At 44.1% G+C, this 20,146-nt stretch overlaps 1 protein-coding gene across 1 annotated transcript in view; it reads right to left on the bottom strand.

Annotated features, from left to right (window-relative positions):
• The window catches only part of Stard4 (StAR related lipid transfer domain containing 4), a 17,511-nt gene extending 13,039 nt beyond the window's left edge, over positions 1 to 4,472 (bottom strand). Inside the window, exon 1 of the mRNA XM_008856007.3 lies at positions 4,391 to 4,472. The gene's annotated coding sequence lies outside the window, so the exon portion shown is untranslated. The remainder of the gene's footprint in view (positions 1 to 4,390) is intronic.
• Positions 4,473 to 20,146: the final 15,674 nt, after the last annotated feature.

The following is a 20,146-nucleotide window of genomic DNA, read 5'->3' as shown; positions in this document are numbered from 1 at the left end:
CACAGAGCGGGTCATCCGATCTACTTGATTATTGAACTCATCTTCTGCTGAAGCCACTTTTTGATGAGCATTTACATGAGACACAATTATGTTCACATCCTTAGCCCATTTGGAGAGATCTATCCACATACGTCTTCCCCAAATGTCTTTCTCGCCAGTTTTCCAATCATGCTCCTTCCAAGTCCCTGACCATCCAGCCAAACCACTGGCTACAGCCCATGAATCAGTATGTAATTGCACTTCTGGCCATTTCTCCTTCCAAGCAAAATGCACGACCATGTGCACTGCCTGAAGTTCTGCCCACTGTGAAGACTTTCCTTCCGCAGTGTCCCTCAGGGTTGTTCCAGAAATTGGCTGTAATGCCACAGCTGTCCACTTCTGAGTGGTGCCTGCAGAGTGTGCAGAACCATCTGTAAACCAAGCCCTAGTCTTCTCTTCCTCAGTCAACCGATCATAGAGCACACCCCATGAAGCCGTAGGTGCATGCTTGGGAACAGGAGGCATTGTAACAGGAGTAGGAACCACAGGCATTTGGGCAACTTCACGTAACTTGCTTGTGCCCTCCAGGCCTGCTCGAGCCCAATCACGTATATACTACTTCCATTAACAGTAAAGAACAGATGCCATCTTAGCACGGCTGACACCTTGCAATGACAAGTAGTTTAAAGCTCCTGTCCATATTACAGCCTTGTGTGAGTTATTATCATATCTTTCTCCCCCAACCACAGTGCTTATCACTATCTAAAGTAGATTTATCGGTCTCTAATTAATTTCTTTAACTACTTCAGACCTAACTAATGGAGCAAGGATCCACTGTGTAATCCTCACCCAAAATACTATGTGGCACACAGTAAACCCTTAATAATATTGAAAATGTTTTTAATTTCAAACAAGATTGATCTTCTTTATCGTCTTTTGATGCCAAGGTACCAATATCTTAGCAGAATTTCCTCTTTATCTCTACTCTTTCCACACCCCTAAATGGCTAAAGGAGAAAAGCTGCCTATTAGCGAACTGTCAAACCACTAAATGCAAAATCAAGAAAAGATCTAAATAAAATCTCAAGCCTCACTAATCACTGCCATCCAACTAGGATTGAGAACTACTGATCCAAAAACTAAAGATGGAATAAGTCAAAGCTGTAGCCAATTTTTAAATATAATGCAGAATAGATAAGCCATAAATACTAAAATTATATATAAATATGGGCAGAAGTGTATCTAATATACTGGGATCTTTATGATTAAAGCCTCATTCTTTAAAACCAAAGATCTGTTAGCTCCCTATGGGTGGCAGGCAAGAACTTTTTTTTTTTCTTTTCAAAATTCTGATAGAAATCAAAGATGAAACAGAAAGCAAGCAAACATTACCTTTGTATGAAGGCACTACAGAAATGTAAGCATAGAAGCTACCTATAAAGATGAGAATCTGGAACTTTAGGATGTTTACCTTAGGCTCTTTTTTATGTCTATCTGTGCTTCATGGTCTAATTTCTTTTCTTTGATGGACTCCCATACCGGCTTAGCTGCCCCCTGCAATGTTTTCTCACACCCTCATACTGTAACTATTCACTCATAGTCTACCACGTAGCTATAAGATCTTTTGGGGCAGAGAATGCGGCTGGTCACTATTGCCCATACTCCTTACAACTAGTGTGCAGTAGAAACCCAATGAATAAAAGGGAAAATTCTAAACAATAAGCTACAGATCTCATTTATGGAATCTAATGGATTACCATTAACACCAATCATCTTTAACTTCTCAACAAAACTTCTGAATAAAATCCTCATCACCGTAAAAAATGAACAATTTCTCAGAGGCCTACTACCAACTATGTGCCAGTATCCAGTATTAGCCAGTTCTAAAACTATGGTAGATGCAATCCAATTTTTGCTCCGAAACTTAACTTATTCTGTCTTTTAAATAAATTTTAACAGCAATAACAATAACCAAGCTAAAACATTATAAACTTTTACTAAGAGCCTCTTCAAGGTGAAGAAGGAAGCTGGCACAGAATGAAAGACAATGGAAAGTTCTCTTTAATCTTTGAAGTATTTCATCTAGCAGTTAGCCATCTGCACACATTTGTATTTACCAAGACTGGTAGTAATAATGGCTATGGTCTAAGCTGCCACACGTGTTAGCAGGCATGTCAGAGCACCTTGCAAAACATTCTGGAATGGAGGGATAGCACTGGGGTTGGCAAGCATCTCTCCTGACACAACAGCACATTTGGATTCACTGAAAGTATACAATCTGCCTTCCTGAAATCTCCAACTGTGGAAAATGTTTTAGGGACCACTCTGAATTCCCTCTATTAATTTGATCTTTCATTCTTTCTTTAAAAAATATTTTATTTAGCCGGGCATGGTGGCGCACGCCTTTAATCCCAGCACTTGGGAGGCAGAGGCAGGCGGATCTCAATGAGTTCAAGGCCAGCCTGGTCTACATACTGAGTTTCAGGACAGCTGCAGCTACAGGGAGACCCTGTCTCAAAAAAAAGACCAAAAAAAAAATTTATTTTATTTTTTGAAATTTTATGTATATGTACATCCATGTTGTACAATGCCCAAGGAAGTCAGAAGAGGGCATCGGAGCCTCTGGAACTGTAGTTATGGGTAGTAGTTAGCGGCCCAACCACCATGTGGGAGCTGGGAAGCAAACTGGGTTTCTCTGTAAGAGCAGCCAGTGCTCTTAACTGCTGAGCCATCTCTCTAGCCCTCATTCTCTTTCTTAACTTTAGAAAGCTCTCCAACTGTAAAACATTAAAGAGAACACATTAAAGTTGCCTTACCCTAGGCAACTCCTTACAGAAGGTCCAATCATCCTGTCAGTCTTATAGCCAAGTGATGTTTACTGTTCACTTCATATTTTTTGCTGAAACTAATCTTTATGTCCAGATTTCTGAATGAAAATTATTGGTGACTGAGGGAGCCTTCTTAAGTTAAAAGTTTTCTTCAAGCTATCTATAGTACCACTGGCTTGACTAATACAATTTCAGTTATGTTCAAATATCTATCACAGTGAAATGGCAACAGGTTCTTTGAGTAAGAAAACATATTAGGGGCAGCAAAATGAGCCACTCAAGCCAATGACCCCGAGTTTGAGCTTCTGAACTGACTCCTAAAAGTTGTCCTCTGACGTCCACACATGCCACACATGAGCACCTGCAGGCACCTGCACTCACACACATCCTATGCCAATAACCCCAGAAGCTATCTGTCCTTACCTAGTCTAAGAATATACTTATTAAAGACTCTCTGGTGTTGAAACTTTTAACCTTCCGTTATTCAATGAATGTAGGTTTCGCGTGTCTAAAAAGTTTCAGTTTAACATGTCATGGACTTTCCCCAACATGAACCATTAAATTATATTTTATAACATAAAGCTTTTAATATATGCTTGATTTCCAATCCATACTGAACCATTAATTTAACTTTTCTAACTAAAGTCAAGTACAGTAGCTTTCCACTTTTGAGACTGACCCTTTCAGGAGCTGGGTCTAGAGGAATGAACCAGGCAAGCACAGGTCTGCACTATGTTGTATGATCTCATTTCACCTTTACAATCTTAGGACTTTTTACAACATGTAACACAATATTTATATTCTAAGGATATCACAGCTTTAATTGTGAATCCAAATTAGTGTTAGTGTTCAAGTCCCTATTGCTCTAATCCTTTATTTAAAATAGTAATTTTAAACTTTTTTCTGGTAGTTTTACAGTGTGCTATTTCATATAATTTTCAGGAACCTTAAGAGTTCATCCTGTCTCCATCAGTTTATGGAAAAGTTAAATCATTTGTCCAAGATCAGGTAAGGAAGCGAAAGTTTCAACTCAGGCTCTGTGCCCTGAAAATCTATCTTGAAAAACAATGCCAGAAGCTGATGACCTAGAAGAGATTTTACGTTAAAAATCGACCCCTACAAAGAATTTAATTTCTTTTCCTAGCTCCTGATTGCAAAAAGCTCAGGTAATTAAAGGAAGGAAATCAGCACCAGTAGCTTCTTGAGGAAATTTTAAATGAGCTAAAACTTGGCTTAATGAGCCAAACTTGGAAGATGCTGAGCGCTGCGGACACGTCTCCTGTGCATTCCGCCCGCGAAAGCTCGGTGTACAGGATGGGTCCATGGAGGTCTGCTCTACGGGAACACGCCGCAGGAGGAGCGGGACTGCGGTCCTCCCCATTCAACAGATGAGGAAACTGAGGCCTCCTGGGCCCTCTGGTCCTGCCTCGGCTGCTCCCTCACCTGCGACTCGGGACCCACACGCCAGGCTCCGCCATCCCTTCCCGCGCCCCCCCCCCCACGCCCCCGGCGGGCAGCGGCTCCCAGGGCCTCTCCGCCCGTCCAACCCTCTCTGGCCCCGCCGCCCTCCCGCAGGGATCCCACCTGAGGACGAAGCAGGACGAAGCCCTCCGGACCAACGCCGACGATTCAGGCCACCCCGCGGGTTTCAGCCCGCTGTTTCGCAGCCCGCCGAGGAGTGGCCGGCAGCAGCCAATGGGCGTGGGTGCCTGCCCGCAGCAGCCAATCGGAAGGCGGCAGACTGCTCGGATCCAGGCGGCCTTGGCTGCAGCACTGCCCTGCGCCCGCCCAAGCGCTCGCGGCCCCAGGGAGAAGCGCTTGCCGGACAACGTGTATTCGCTTGGATTGGCTGACGCGGCAGCGTGAGGGCGCTGATTGGTCGGCGGGAGATGGACCGATTCCGCGTGGGTGTGGGCTGGCCCGAACCATCCCAGGGCGTGGGGCTGCCGGTGGGCTGTGATTCGTGCGTGCGCACTGGCCAAGCTCTTGCGAAAGGTCAGTGCTAGGCAGACAGCTTGCGTGGAGAACTAACCCAGGGACTGACAAGCAGGTGCCACGTCTCCATGGTAGACGTCCTAGGGCAGGTCCAAAAGCCAAGGTGACCGGTCTTGAGGGCACTGGGGTGTAAGGCTAAACAGTAACAACCATAGTGTGAACTGACCTTTAGCCAAACATTTTCTTCTTGTTTCCAGATGAAGTGTTCAAAGAGCATCTATGAAAGTAGAGGAAAGGTGTGTAGCAGCTGATGTAGCAACCAAAGTTAGCTGGCTTCCATCAGTCTCCTCTAGCATGAGAACTATGTATCCCAGTGTCCCGTGAAGCTGCCCGTCTGGAGTGACTCTTGGCAAACTCTAAAGATTGGGTTGTTTGCAAATTATATTTACTAAGATAAGTTGCTTGTGAACCCAGAGCGTCAAGGAATGCAGTGCTGCCCATTTTTACTAGACCTGTAGTGAGAATATTATACCATAAAATTTTTAATTAGCCTCCCTGAAAGAGTCACCGAACACTACATGCCAGATCTCATTGGCCGATTTAAAATTTTAAACTATGTATGTATATGTAGAATCATTTGTATGTGATGATGGTGGAGTATTTTGCATGTTGTAAAGGCCCATTCGCTTGCTAGTTATTAGCTAATTATTGTGGTCCCTGTTTGAATAATTTGAGATGTCTGAGGAAAGAACTTTGTATTAAATTGTACATGTTTTATGGCTCACTTAGCAGTGCCCTATGACGGATGTGTTTTACAGATGAGGAGCCACACACATAGGTCTTAAAATACTTTATTATTGAGCGGCTGAGCCCGAAGTCTTCTGGTCTCCATAAAACCCATGCTCTGCTTCATTTTCCTGTGAACCAGTCTGGACAAGAAATGAAAGGCCCTACCCTGAAGATTTACAGGATTCGACAGTGGAGAGGAACAAGTCCTTATGAACACTGCAGAAAATTTGAAAATTAATGCGTCTCATTCTTAGAATTTAAGCCTGGGAGCCCCACTCAGCAACGCCACATAATCCTCTCAGAGAAGCCTGTAAAAAATGTTTATGGTGAAATTGACTTTTTTTTCTTCTTCTTTGAAGGAAATCCTGCATGTGGTTCCTACATTGCACTTATACTCCTGTGATTTCTAGTCTCTGGTTTCTGAGAGGCTTTTGATTCTTTTCCCTTTGTTCCTCACCTCCTGCCCTGCTTTTTTTGTTTTTAGTGCTAATGAAGTGGGGCAACTGAAAACCACTCTATCCTTGTCAAATGGATAGTGGAATGCTATTAAAGCAAATCCTCAGCTTCAGATTAAAGAAAATATGTGGTGCTGTTAATAACTGCCTGCTATGGTGCAAGCACAGTGCCAAGTGTTTTCTGTATTAACCCATTTAATCCAGTGATTTCTGATAGTAGACATGTGCCATTACCTTGTACATATGAAGGAAATGTAGCATTCAGATGACGGATAGCAATCCCTCTCTAGTCGTTTGAAAACTGAAAAAAGAAAGTTTCCATCTAAAGTTCAAATATAAAAGGTAGGTATGCATAATACATTTGAACAGCTATATGGAAAGTTACCTTAATGATACAAATCAGTTTCCCTCTCAAGCCCTGACTACATCTGACTTAATATATGAACATATCTAAAGAAAGGCAGGGAAAAAAAACCCAGGAACAATAAATTTACAATTTCTGAATTGCAGGCAATAAATTAGAAATAAATAAAATAAAATGACACATGTATAAATATTCCCAATTTCCTGAGTTTTTTAAAACAATTTGTGCCCTAAACTTCTTGTTCAAAAAAAAGCAAGCATTGCATGTGAGGAACCAAAGAATTTTTTTAAAATGTTAATACTAATCAAAATGATAACCATATATATCAAAGTCAGCCAATATGACAAGTTACTTAGGTAAATTGAACTCAGGAAAACTCATAAATTCAATTCAATTGAATACATATTGATTAAATGCCTAGCCTACTACCTGTGCCAAGAGCTGGGTGCATATACAAAGAATTACTTGTTCACAAATAATAGGAACTTGACTGGAAAGATACAAAAATGTATTGGAAACATGTGGGAATGTATTATAACAGTTTGTGAACCAGCCATGGTAGTACATGCCTTTAATCCCTGCACTTGGGAGGCAGAAGCAGAAAGAGCTCTGTGAGTTCAAGGCCAGTCTTGGCTACACAGTAAATTCCAGGCCAGCCAGGACTACATAGTAAGACCCTGTCTCAAAAAAAAAAAAAAAAAAAAATTTCACTGGGCTTGTGGGCCACAGACCATGCGTTGGCATTTCCTGGCCTCTTGTTAACACTGTTAAATGTGTCAGGCCCTACCATATGCACATTATATTTTGGAAGCACTATTGTAGAATATAAGGGTTTGACTTACAGCCAAGCTTCAAAAATATCAAAACCAAAACTTTTTTAAAAGCCACCAAGATCTGAGACTATACAGATTGATCAAACTCTACATTTATAATATAATCACTTCATTGTTTTTAAATTATGCCCAAGGAGCAAAATAAAAAATAAAATAAAAAACCCAAACCTTACAATTCAACCAATAAATTAGAAAAGACACTACGGAGAATTAATCAGCAAATACAGAAACAGAAAAAAAAAAAAAAGCCATATAAGAAAAGAGGAGAAAAACAATTCTGGGATCCACCAAAATTAGTCCTAAGAAGGAAATTTATAGTAATCAGCAGCTATAATAAATAAATGAATGAATAAATAAATATCAAAGAAGACAACACGGAGCTGTTTCTTTGAAGATATAAACAAAATAAGCAAACCCTTGGCTAGACTAACAATGGAGAGACTTAAATAAGTAAAAGGGAAATGAGGACAAAACAGTACACAGAAATAAAAAGGATTATTAGGAACAAGTACAAACCAACAATTTTATAACTTAGAAGAAATGGACAAGCTCTCAGACACAAAAATCTTTCCAGACCAGTAACAAGACTGACACAGTACTAAAACTCTGAATCAGAGAGTGAGCTCAGGCCCACATGGCTTCACTGCTGAACTCCACCAAGCTACTCAAGGAGCACTAATACCAATTCTTCAGGTACTCAAAAAAAATGGAGGAAAAGAAATTCTTCCAAAGCATTCTATAAAAAATAACAGTAACTTGATATCAAAACTAGAGAAACAGCAACAGTAAAAATTACAGGCTAAAATCCTTGAAGGACATAGATGCAAAACACTAGCAAGCTAATTTTTGCACTACATTTAAAAGATTGTTCACTATAGCTAGGTGCTAATCATCCAGTGAGGAAAGAGGGTTCAACATAAATCAGTGAACATGACATACTAACTACATCAACAGGATGAAAGGCAAAAGCCATATGGATGGCTCCCAATAGATGCAGAAAAGGCATTTGATAGATTCAACATGGAAAAAAGTGCTGAAAAAATTAGGTATAGAATGAATATTCCTTAATATAATAAAGGCCATTCATAATACTCAACAGCCAGCCTAATACCAAATACGGAAAACATTCATGCTTTCTAAGATTTTTAGCAAGACAAGAATGCCTACTTTTACCCCTTTCATGCAACATAGCACTGGAAGTCTTAGGCAGAGGAATCAAGCAATAAAAGAAATAAAGGGCATACAAACTGAAAAGAGAAAGGCAAGTTGTAATACGATCTATATTTTAAGAGATTCCAAGCCAAGCATGGTGATGCGTGCTTGTAATCCCGGCACTCTGGAAGCAAAGACAGGAAGATTGTGCAAGTTTAAGACTATCCTAGTTTGCACAGCAAGTTCTAGACTGTTGTGCCCAGTTCACGAGACCCCAAAGACCACCAAGGATCTGACTGATGCAAATACACATGGTTTTTTTTTTTTTTACAAGCTTAAGCTTGGCCCCCCTTTGTCACCAACTCAGTGGATCTCAGATGTGAGACCCCTTGCTTTGGGAGACAGAGGTTTTTATTGGTTTATTTCAGCAAGTTCAGCAAGTAGGGGAGTAAGGGATCTTCAGCCTGGCAGGCATCTGATTGGTTACAGCTCAGAGCCAAACCATAAACTGCTGTCTTCAGGAACTCTGAAAAGATATCTGGACTTTAGTACTTTCCTGTCCCTGGTTAATTGACTGTTGGCAGGGGAGTTGTTCTCTATCCGTTCCAAGTATTGTGGTTTTTCTTGGAACAGGGCCCAGGACTGGGTCAGTCCTATGGAGGTTTTATCCAAGATGGAGTCACTGAGGTCTCTCATTCCCCCCTCTGACTAGTACCTTGGGGGCCCAATTATGGGCACTCCCTCATCTCATATTCTTCATCACCCAGACTCTGAAAGGACTGATAGTGGGTTTGCATTATCATTAGCTGTATAGCTTCCAGCGCTCTTTGATAAAAGCTACCAATTTATTTAAAATGCAAGGTCCAAAAGTCAAGAGCATAATCAGAATGAGGAGGGGTCCGAGTAAGGTTATAATCAAAGTGGTCAACCAAGGGGAGCTATTGAACCAGGATTCAAACCATCCTTGTTTAGCCCTATATTCGTTCTCTCTTCAAGCCAGACTTTCTCTAACCTTAGCCAGGGATTCTTTGATGACCCCAGAGTGATCTACATAAAAACAACACTCTTCCTTAAGGGCAGCACAGAGGCCTCCCTGCTGCAAGAACAACAGGTGTAGGCCTCTCCTATTCTGCACAGCCATTTGTGCCAAGGAGGTTAGAGATTCTTGTAAATGGGAAATGGACTTTTGTAAGTTCTGGATGTCCGTTTTGTCTATTGTGGCTCTAAGGGTATGGTAGTTTTGGCTTTGTAAGGTCAAGGCTGAAATTTCTGTATCTTCTCCTGCCAGTCCTAATCCAGAAGAACAGATAGGGTGATGGTAGTAACAACTTCTCTTTCCTGGTGATTACGGTGAAGGGGTCCTTGCCTGGTCAGGGCCCTATTTACATCCTGGTCTGAGTGATAAATAATTCTAGGGATTAGCTGTACTAGAACACAAAAATCTGATGATTAAGAACTTTAGAATGGAAACATGGGGTTAATCCCAAAGCACATGCCCACCATCCTTGATCTGATGGTATCAAGTGTAGCAGGAGGCCTCCAAAGATGGCACGGACCCAGAGCCCTGGGATTCAGCAAGAATTCACTTCACTTCTTGGTCCGCAAATAGCCCACCAAAAGGAGCCCACACCTCCGTACCCTGCTCGCCAGCCCAGTGACTACTGACAGAATGCGTGGTGTGGAGCAATCAGAAAACAATGCACTGACTAAAGGGACTTAGGGGCGGAGAAAAGGGAGATATAAGGCGTGCCCCATTCTGCATTAAACGAGTCTGCTGCACCTCACCTAGTGCTTGCTTCTACCCAACTCCTGGGGTCTGTGTGTCGTGACCCCGCGCCTCTTACCCTCCCCAATCGGCAGGGGGCACAATCCGGTTAGGGTCTTCACAGCTGGCCTGAGGAGAACCCGCAACACCTGGTGCCTGAACAGGGACTCCTGCCCATAGTGTTGGCGACACCCAGAACCTTGGTTCATTCAGTAAGTAGGCCCCTGGTTTTGTCTGTTTCTTCGGCTGCTCAAGGGTAAATGAGTAGCCCCCTCCTCTGTCCCCTCCACCCTGTCTGTCATCTTTATTGTTGGACTAGTTTGTTAGATTAGGGAGGCACACTCCGCCATGTGGTCCCGAAGCCCACGTTGGCACCTCCCCCCTCTTGGCTCATCCCAGTGAGTTCACATAAGGGCTGATCCACCCCGAACTCAGAGCCCAGGCTTCGGGTCACCCTGTTGCCTGTGCAGGAGACACCGTGTGAGCATATGGCTAGAGGTGTCACGGCCTCCAGAAGTCCCTCACTGAGCACAAGACATTTGGATCTGATACACCTTTACATGTTGGAGTGGTTTACATCCTAGTGGCTCACAGTGCTTCTTTGCTTCCTTTGTGCCCTCTTTGGTAATCACCCTCGTCTTCTACTTTTGTGGCAAATTCCCCTTCATGAGACCCTCCTGCAATGGGCAGTTTACCACCACAAGGGAACCACAGACGGCAGCACTCAAGGTGCTCCTTAAAACCAGAGAGTTGAGAGTGAAACCAAAAGATATCAAACACTTTTGGGATGAAGCCACTAATTTAGCTCTGTGGGTCTCCCCCGAAAACATGTGGGACTCTGACACGTGGATGCGGGTCCTCTTCCTGGCCTGAAAAAGGGAGGTCGGGTCAGGGATCACTTCCCCCACATCATTCGTACCGATCTTCCTAGCCATCATTGCTAGCCTTAAATCCTCCTCTCCTGAGGAAGTCATCTCGGCCCACAACAAACACTGCCGGGAGGGAGCAATCTAGTGTAGATCTGGCTATTACCTCGACCCTGGACCCCCCGGACCCCCTGGACCCGGAGGTGGATGCCACCTCTGCACCCACTTCCAATAAGGAAGGAGATCCTTTGCCTATATCTCAGGATACTCTCCTAGAGCTACCATGCCCAAAAATTCCCCCACCCCATTACCCATGGAAGGAGTTACTCTCCCCCCCACTCAGTAACCATCCCACCTCTTCCCCTGCTACCGTGCCCCTCCCTCCTAGGCCGCCCTCCCTCCTTAAAGCCTCACTCACCTTTGTTCACATTTCTGGTTAGTGTTGGCCCGATGTGGCGCAGCGTCCATGGCTGCCCACCCCACTTACTGACCTTGTTCTTATCTGCAAGGCAGCAGATATTTTGAACAGGTTCTTCGCCAGTGGTCCTTACAGTTACAAACTCACTATGATTGGTATAACTTACTAAAGGCAGTCTTAGAACCCTCAGTCTTTCTAAACTGGCGTGCAGCTTATGACGATCAGGCTGAAAGCCAGGCATGCCTAAATCTCCAATATAGCCTCAACATTATGTTGGACATGCTCATGGGATGCGGACAATATACTGACCCCATCTCCCAGTCTACTATTGGCCTCCATGCCTATTTTCAACAAATTTCTGACTTAGCCTTTAAGGCCCTTAAATGTTGCTCCCCACATGACCCACAAGTCTTTTTCTGTAATTTGATTTAACAGTCAGGGGAGTCCTTCACAGACTTCCTTACCCATGTCACTGAGGCAGTAGAGCAGAGGGTGGAGTCTGGACCCACCCAAAAGGTGCTTATCAAACAATTAACTTGGGCGGGACTAAACATTCCTACTCAATGCTATTGCGCCTGTCTGCAATGGTAACATTCACAAATGGGTACTTGCTACTAGAGACTTGGACCCTAGGGCAGGCCCTATTGAGGCTGTGACTGCCTCCTTGGAGACTCTTTTGTCTCAAGGAAAACCCACCCACTTTGGTGCAGGGGAAGGCTGTTGGAACTGTGGGGGGCTTGGCCACTTTTGTAGCCACTGCCCAAGAGGTACAGCCCACCCTAAGACTCGCTGCCCCAAGTCCAAAAGAAGTTTCCATTGGGCTAAAGACTGTAGGTCACAGCCTCAAGTGGACTTGGCTCCTTTAAACTCCACCTGGGGCACCCCTCAGCCCCACCCATAAGAGGGGAAACAAGACAGATATTATGGACTCTCCCAATCCTCAACCTCTCACTCTTGCCCTTATCACTTCATTCCCCAACCTACCCCACCCTCTATTCAACTAATTTTACACTTGGCCTCCCCACCATGGACCCAGTTACTTCCTGGGAATCACTCAATGGCTCCTGGCCCCTAAATAACTCTCTATGCTTCACTACCAACAATGCATCCTCATGCATTGGGCTGTTCAACCTGACTGTCCAAAACTATGCCGGCAGTGCCTCTAATCTAAAAGCACTGTTTGACCTGTCTTGGATCATCACTTACCCACTCCTGACAGGCATAATTATTCTTCTCTTTCTACTTCTTAAATGCTTTGTTCTTCATTCCCACAGTCAGAGAAAAGTCAATCACTCAGTGTATTACACTCAGAACAATACACGAAGATGATTTCAACCCTCCCTATGCAGCCCGACAGACTTGGCTTGCACAAATGTATGAGGCCTCCTACAGATAATTCCCCACCTGGACTGATCCCCTAGGATGATACCCCTTGGAGGACTGGTAGCCAATGATGGGTAAGATCCTGTTGGGCGGAATCAACCTAAGCCAGGACATGGATGTGTGAACTCACAATGGCCTCCAGATCCAGGGGCATCTGATGCCTCTGGTCTCCATGTCAACTTGACACACAAACACATCATTATTTAACCACAACCTTTCCATTTCTTATTCCAATATCTCATATTAATATTACAACATAAAACAGTACTGTAGCAGGAGGCCTCCAAAGATGGCACGGACCCAGAGCCCTGGGATTCAGGAGAATTCACTTCACTTCTTGGTCTGCAAATAGCCCACCAAAAGGAGCCTCCGTGCCCTGCTCGCGAGCCCAGTGACTGCTGACAGAAGCATGGCGTGGACAAATCAGAAAATGATACACTGACTAAAGGGACTTGGGGGCGGAGAAAAGGGAGATATAAGGCGTGCCCCCTCCTGCATTAAACGAGTCTGCAGCACCTCGCCTAGTGTTTGCTTCTACCTGACTCCTGGGGTCTGTGTGTCATGACCCCATGCCTCTTACCCCCCCAATCGGCAGGGGACCCAATCCAGGTTAGGGTCTTCACAGATGGCCTGAGGAGAACCCACGACAATCAAGTATGAGTTATTGGCCAGCACTGGCAGGGTCTGGTTGCATAGGGCAGTGTATTCATGAGGGGGCTTGCCTACACATAGCCCTCATCCTGAAACATCTTGTAGCATAAGCCTGATTCCTTCCTGCTGAAGCCATCTACAGCTGCCCTGGTCCGGCTCTAGGGTGGTGTTTCCTATGAATGCAATCCCCTCATAGTACGGGGGCCTTGATGAATAACATAACCAGCATGATGAGGTGAGGTCTGGCCTGGTATCATTGAGTACCTGGTAAGTCTGGACCATTAGTGACCAAAGCACGTCAGTGTTACCTATAGGAAGGTCATGGCTGTCAGATTAGCTATTATTTGAGGGGGCCACCGTGGTTGACAAGATTGATTCTGGGGTGACCATTAAAACAGCACCTGGTCCCAAGGGGACCAGCGGGTCTGATACTGACGAACTCTTACTCTTATCGAATAGAGAATAAAGTTCCTGGATCTAGTTTGGTCCAGCCCACATAGAGTCTTATTTCCCAAATTTTTCCTGCTTCCCGGCCGGTGGCTCTCTTTCCTTCTTCAGTAAAACTAATATTGAGCTTACCATTTTTATGAGGATTAGTGGGTATCGGTTGCTCCCACATTACCTTAATAAGATCTCCTCCCTGAGGGGTCCACCATATGTATCCCATTGTTTCACAGCCCCATCGAGCTCAATAAGTAGCACTATCCTCTCCACACCTGTTTCTCTGGGACTTGTAGTTTGGAGTTCGAGGCCCTAGGCAAACATAGAACTGGCCTGGTTTACTGTATGGGCCTGGAGAGCTAGAGCATGAGGGTGTGCACCTCCCTTAGGATTGAAATCAAAGAAGGCATCTAAACAGGAGTGCAGAGTTGGGAGCCAAGTAGCCAGAGGCGCTACTTGGGAGATCTGAAACAATATATTACCTCCTATCACATCTTGGAGCACCCAAGTCAGATTCATAGGTTGATGCGGGCTTCCCAGAACAGGAGTGGCTATCATGGGGAACAGAGTATATACAGTCAACAGTTTGAAAATCAGGTGAGCTTCAGCTTGAGTGGATTGTTGGGGTCCTTTGAAACTCTCCATCCTGAAGCTGGGGATGTGCAGTCCTCTACGGCAAATGGGTCAGCTGGCCATACATGTGTGTGGTGGATCCATGATGCTATACCATCCACTTTGAGAGCTGTGGGGGTGGTCAGTAGGATGACATAGGGCCCCTTCCACCATGGTTCTAAGGATCTTTGCCGATGCCTCTTAACATAGACCCAGCCACTGGGTTGATATCGATGAGGTTCTGGAGGGGGTCCTGTCTCATAAAGAGCACATAGTTTAGGCCATACATGTTTATGGGACCAATGGACTCCCCTGAGGTCATTCAACAGGTCCCGATCTGTAAATTCAGTAATCTTTTCTGCCTGGAGGTTAGGAATAATGGGAGGGGGCATTCCAAATGTGATCTCAAATGGGGTTAATCCCATCTGGTAAGGGGAGTTACATACTTGATAGAGGGCAAACGGAAGGAGAGTCACCCAGTCACTGCCGGTCTCTAAGGTCAATTTAGTTAAGGTGTCTTTCAGAGTTCTATTCATTCTCTCTTCTTGTCCTGAACTCTGGGGTCTATAAGCACAGTGTAGTTTCCAATCAATCCCAGGAACTGTGGCCAGACTCTGACTTACCTTGGACACAAAAGCCAGTCCATATCTGACCCTATCATCTGTGGAAAGCCATACCTTCCAACAGTTTCTTTGCCACCAATTGAGCCATTTCATGTTTAGTAGGGAAGGCTTCAGTCCATCCTGAAAAAGTATCTACAAAGACTATCAAATAACAATATCCGTACCTGCCAGGTTTTGCCTCAGTGAAATCTGTTTCCCAATAGGCTCCAGGTTTTCTCCCTCGAAGTCTTATTCCTAGGTTTCTAATATTTGTCACCACATTAGTGAGTTGGCAAGCCTTACAGCCATTGACAATGCCTTTAATCTTTAAATTAGCATTCTTGATTTTTACTTCAGTGTGTCTAATTAAGTCCTGCATCCTCTTGATGCCCATATGGGAAGAATGGTCTATTTTTGCCAACATTTGTTTTCCTAATTTTTCTGGGAGGATCAGCTTCCCTTCTGCTGACCTCCACCATCCTTCCAAGCATTGGGTCCTCGGCAGTCCCTTTATCCACTTCAGGTCTTCCCTGGTGTATTTGGGCTTTTCAGGGAGGTTTGGGTCACCTGGATCAAATAGTGTGGTGACCAAGATTGAGTCAATTTGGAGGGCAGCTTGTTTAGCCGCCTGATCCACTCGATTGTTTCCTTGGGAAATCGGATCATCCCCCTTTTGATGACCTGGCAGTGGACAATTGCCAATTTCTTTGGCAGCCAGAGAGCCTTCAGCAATGGTAGGATTTCTTCTTTGTTTTTGAGTCTTTCCCTCTGCCGTTAATAAGCCCTGTTCCCAATATATTGCCCCATGAATGTGCGTGGTGGCAAAGGCATATTGGCTTTCCATATACTCAGTAAGCTTTTTGACCTTTCCCAATACCAATGCATTAGGGCAATAAGTTCAGCCTTTTGGGCTGAAGTGCCAGTGGGCAGAGGCTCTGCCAAATGATGCAGGTTAATGATACTACAGCCGCCCCTGCATACCTCTTGCCATCCTGGACAAAGCTGCTGCCATCAGTGAACCAGGTTACTTCAGCATCAGATAACGGGTATCTCTCAAATCTGATCAGGTACTGTGGACATGGGCCAGGATTCTGGCACAATCATGAGGGGGGGCGGCATCCATGTCTGAGTCCAGCAAAAGCGTGGCCAGATTCAGGGAAACTGGTACCTGGAAGGTGATTTTTGCAGGATTAAGAAGTAATGCCTGATAATGAGTTATACGGGCATTATTTAGCCATCTGTCTGGGGAGCTGCTTTAAAACTCCTTCAATTGCATGTGGTGTAGTGATGGTCAAGTTCTGGCCCAAAGTCAGTTTGTCAGCATCTTTTACCAATAGTGCTTCTTTGAGTATATAGCCCAAATATTGGACCTGTTGTTTGCAGAGTTGAGCCTTTTTAGCAGAGGCCCGATTGCCCAGGCTTCCCAACATCTGCAAGAGGCATTCTGTGCCATCCATGCAAGCCTCTTGGCTGCTGCCACAAGTAGGTCATCCACATACTGCAAGAGACTCCTTTTCCCGATGCTATCTGTCTCAGACACCTCTGCTGGTCCTCTAGATCTGCAGTGGCAGCCAGCAGGATCTTTGCTAGGTCCTTGTTCTACCTTCTTTCTGCCTTTATCTTTTTTTCTCTGCACTATCCCTATTATTGTATACTTCCTTGGCCACAGTTATTAAATCGCTTAAGCTCTTTTCACCCAGTCTTTCTACTCTTTGGAGCTTTTTCTTTATATCCAGAGCTGACTGGTTAACAAAAGCCATGGCCACTGCTGCTAAATTATCTTTGGCCTCTGGGATCTAATGGAGTGTACCTGTGAAAGGCATCCATTATTCGCTCTAAGAATGCAGCTGGGCTTTCATTTAGTTCCTGACTAATATCATGTACCTTTGCCAAATTAGTTGGCCTACAAGAAGCCGCTTTGAGACCTGCCAACAGAGCCTGGAGGTAAGCCAGAAGCCTCCCCTTACCTTCTGCAGTGTTATAATCCCAATTAGGCCTGCGTCAGTGGATAGGTAGCATCAATCAGTGTCGGGTCAGTAGTAAGGACACCAGTATCACCAGGAATTAACTTCCTGGCTTCTGTTTGGATACGTTCCCTTTCCTCTGTGGTAAACAGGACCTGTAATAATTGATGACAATCATCCCAAGTGGGTTGGTGTGTGAATAAGACAGTTTCTAATAAATTAATAAGCTCCTTAGGATTTTCAGAAAAGGGAGCATTCTGGGTTCTCCAGTTGCAAATGACCAATAGTGATGGGGCTGGTTGCCAGCCTCATCCGTGGGGCTGACAACTCTGAGGGGTAGAACAGTAGAGTCTGGACCCTCTGGTGTTGCTGCCCTTCTACTCCTAGTCCCCTGAGCCAATCCCCCTGTGCCTATGAAGAATCTGGTACCAGGAGTGCCGGTTCTGGAGATGGTACCTCCTGTGGAGGAGGTGGATAAGGAGGGGGAGGAAAAAATGGGATCTTTTTCTGTGCTGCCCTGTAATACAGGGTACAGTGACAGTAATGATGGTTTTGTTTCAGGCTTAGGTGCTTTCTGGGTTGTCCTTTTCTGTTCTGCAGCCATTAGCACCTCAGTTTTCTGTAAAGGAAGAAAAGACTTCACGCAAAGAGGGGGGTTATTAACTAAATCTCCCCAGACCTTTATGTGTGATATTTGATCCAAGTGTCCCATATGTGAAGAATAATTTTCTCAACTGCATTAATGACAGCAGGATCAAAGGTCCCCTCCAAGGGCCATCCTAGTTTACACAGCAAGTTCTAGACTGTTGTGCCCAGTTCGCGAGACCCCAAAGACCACCAAGGATCCGACCGATGCAAATACACAAGGGTTCTTTTATTGTTACAAGCTTAAGCTTGGGCCCACTCTGTCACCGACTCAGCGGATCTCAGATGTGAGACAGAGGTTTTTATAGGTTTATTTCAGCAAGTTCAGCAAGTAGAGGAGTAGGGGGTCTCCAGCCTGGCAAACATATGATTGGTTGCAGCCCAGCACCAAACCATAAACTGCTGCCTTCAGGAAATTTGAAGAGCTATCTGGACTTTTAGTACTTTCCTGCCCCTGGTTAATTGACTGTTGGCAGGGGAGTTGTTCTCTATCTGTTCCAAGTATACTTTTTTGTGTTTTTTCCTGGAATGGGGTTCAGGGCTGGGTCAGTCCCATGGAGGTTTTATCCAAGATGGAGTCACTCAGGTCTCTCATCCCCCCCTCTGACTAGTACCTTGGGGGCCCAATCATGGGCGCTCCCTCATCTCATGTTTTTCATCACCCAAACTCTGGAGGGACTGATAGTGGGTTTCGGTTGCTCCCATGTTACCTTAAGAAGATCTCCTCCCTGGGGAGGGGGTCCATCATATGTGTCCCATCGTTTAACAGCCCCAGCAAGTGCAATAAGTAGCGCTATCCTCTCCACACTTGTTTCTCTGGGACTTGTATTTTGGAGTTCCAGGCCCTGGGCAAACATAGAACCAACCTGGTTTTCTGTATGGGCCTAGAGAGATAGGAATAATGGGAGGGGGCACTCCAAACCTTATCTCAAAGGTGGTTAATCCCATCTGGTAAGGGGAGTTACGCACTCAATAGAGTGCAAATGGAAGGAGAGACACCCAGTCACCACCAGTCTCTAAGGTCAATTTAGTTAAGGTCTCTTTCGGAGTTCTATTCATTCTCTCTACCTTTCCTGAACTCTGGGTTCTATAAGCACAATGTAGTTTCCAATCAATTCCCAGAACGATCTCCGACTATTAAGAGAAGACTAGCATATTTATATACCATGGGGGTAGTGGTAAAAGCTTTTAGATACTTTGTGAGATATTCTATTTACATGTGGAAGTGGGTTTCTGCTAGACTATTGTCTACCTGTAAAAATCACACACAGGAAGGCATGGTATGCATAGAGCCAAAGGCCATGTTTATGTCAAGGCATCTGTGGCGGCCACTTCAAAGGGAGAGACAGGAAAGATGCCAGAAAGCACCTTGCTATGAAAAGGAGCCCGCAGCACATTCCCCGAGCTACATGAGCTGTCCGGTGTGAAGGGGCTTCGACTTTTGCATAACAGAGGTCTCCCAACAAGTCCTATGGAGGTTTTATTCAAGATGGAGTCACTCCGGTCTCTCAAGACCAGTTAGGGTAGCATAGTAACATCCTATCTCAAATGCCCATGTATACACACACACACACACACACACACACACACACACACACACACACACAGCTATTAAATCTAATAATGCCTGTAAAGTTTCAGAATATAAAATCAACATAGAGAATCAGTAGTACTGTTAGGTGTCAGTAACAAATTGTATGAAATACAAATTTGAAAAAGCAATCCCATTTACCAAAACAGACTTAGAAATAAATTTAATTGAAATAAATAAATTTAATTATTTAATTTTATAATTTCCATTTTGAGAGATGTCAGAATGGAAATTATAAAATACTGAGGAAAGAAATTTAAAGAGATGTGCACAAAAATGGAAATACATATTGATGGATTTGGGCAATCAACATTGTTTAAAAGCTACTCAATCTCCAGATTCAAGGCAATCTCTATGAAAAAAACCAATGCTATTCCCCATAGAACAAGACAAAATTCACATTTATATGGGACCACAAAAACATGAATAGCCAAAGCCATCTTGAGTAAAACTTGCAACACAGGATGCATTGCACTATCTGTCTTCAATATACACTACAAAACTGTAGTGGTTAAAGTATCATGGTGTTGGGATAAGTACAGACAAATGGATTAACTAAATAGAGGGCCTGGAAGTCAATCCACATATCTAATATTGAGTGATTGTTTTACTAAGGTGCTAAGAACATGCATCGAATAAATCTTTTCAGTGAGTGATGTTGAGATACTTATTAAATAAAACACAATCAGCAATGTATAGAATCAGTAGCATTATTATATGCCAGCAATAAACTCTATGAAATATAAATCAAGTAATTCCATTTATAATGATTGCCAAGAGGAGACCTATGTACACATATCACATACGGACAATGAAACTAAGCCTCCTATCTCTCACCAGTAACAAGAATCAACTCAAAATGCATTAAGTGTGA

Source organism: Nannospalax galili, unplaced genomic scaffold (genome assembly GCF_000622305.1).
Source record: "Nannospalax galili isolate Female #2095 unplaced genomic scaffold, S.galili_v1.0 scaffold27, whole genome shotgun sequence".
NCBI lineage: Eukaryota > Metazoa > Chordata > Mammalia > Rodentia > Spalacidae > Nannospalax > Nannospalax galili.
The sequence above is the reverse complement of the archived record's forward strand: the minus strand, read 5'-3'. Positions and strand labels throughout refer to the sequence as shown.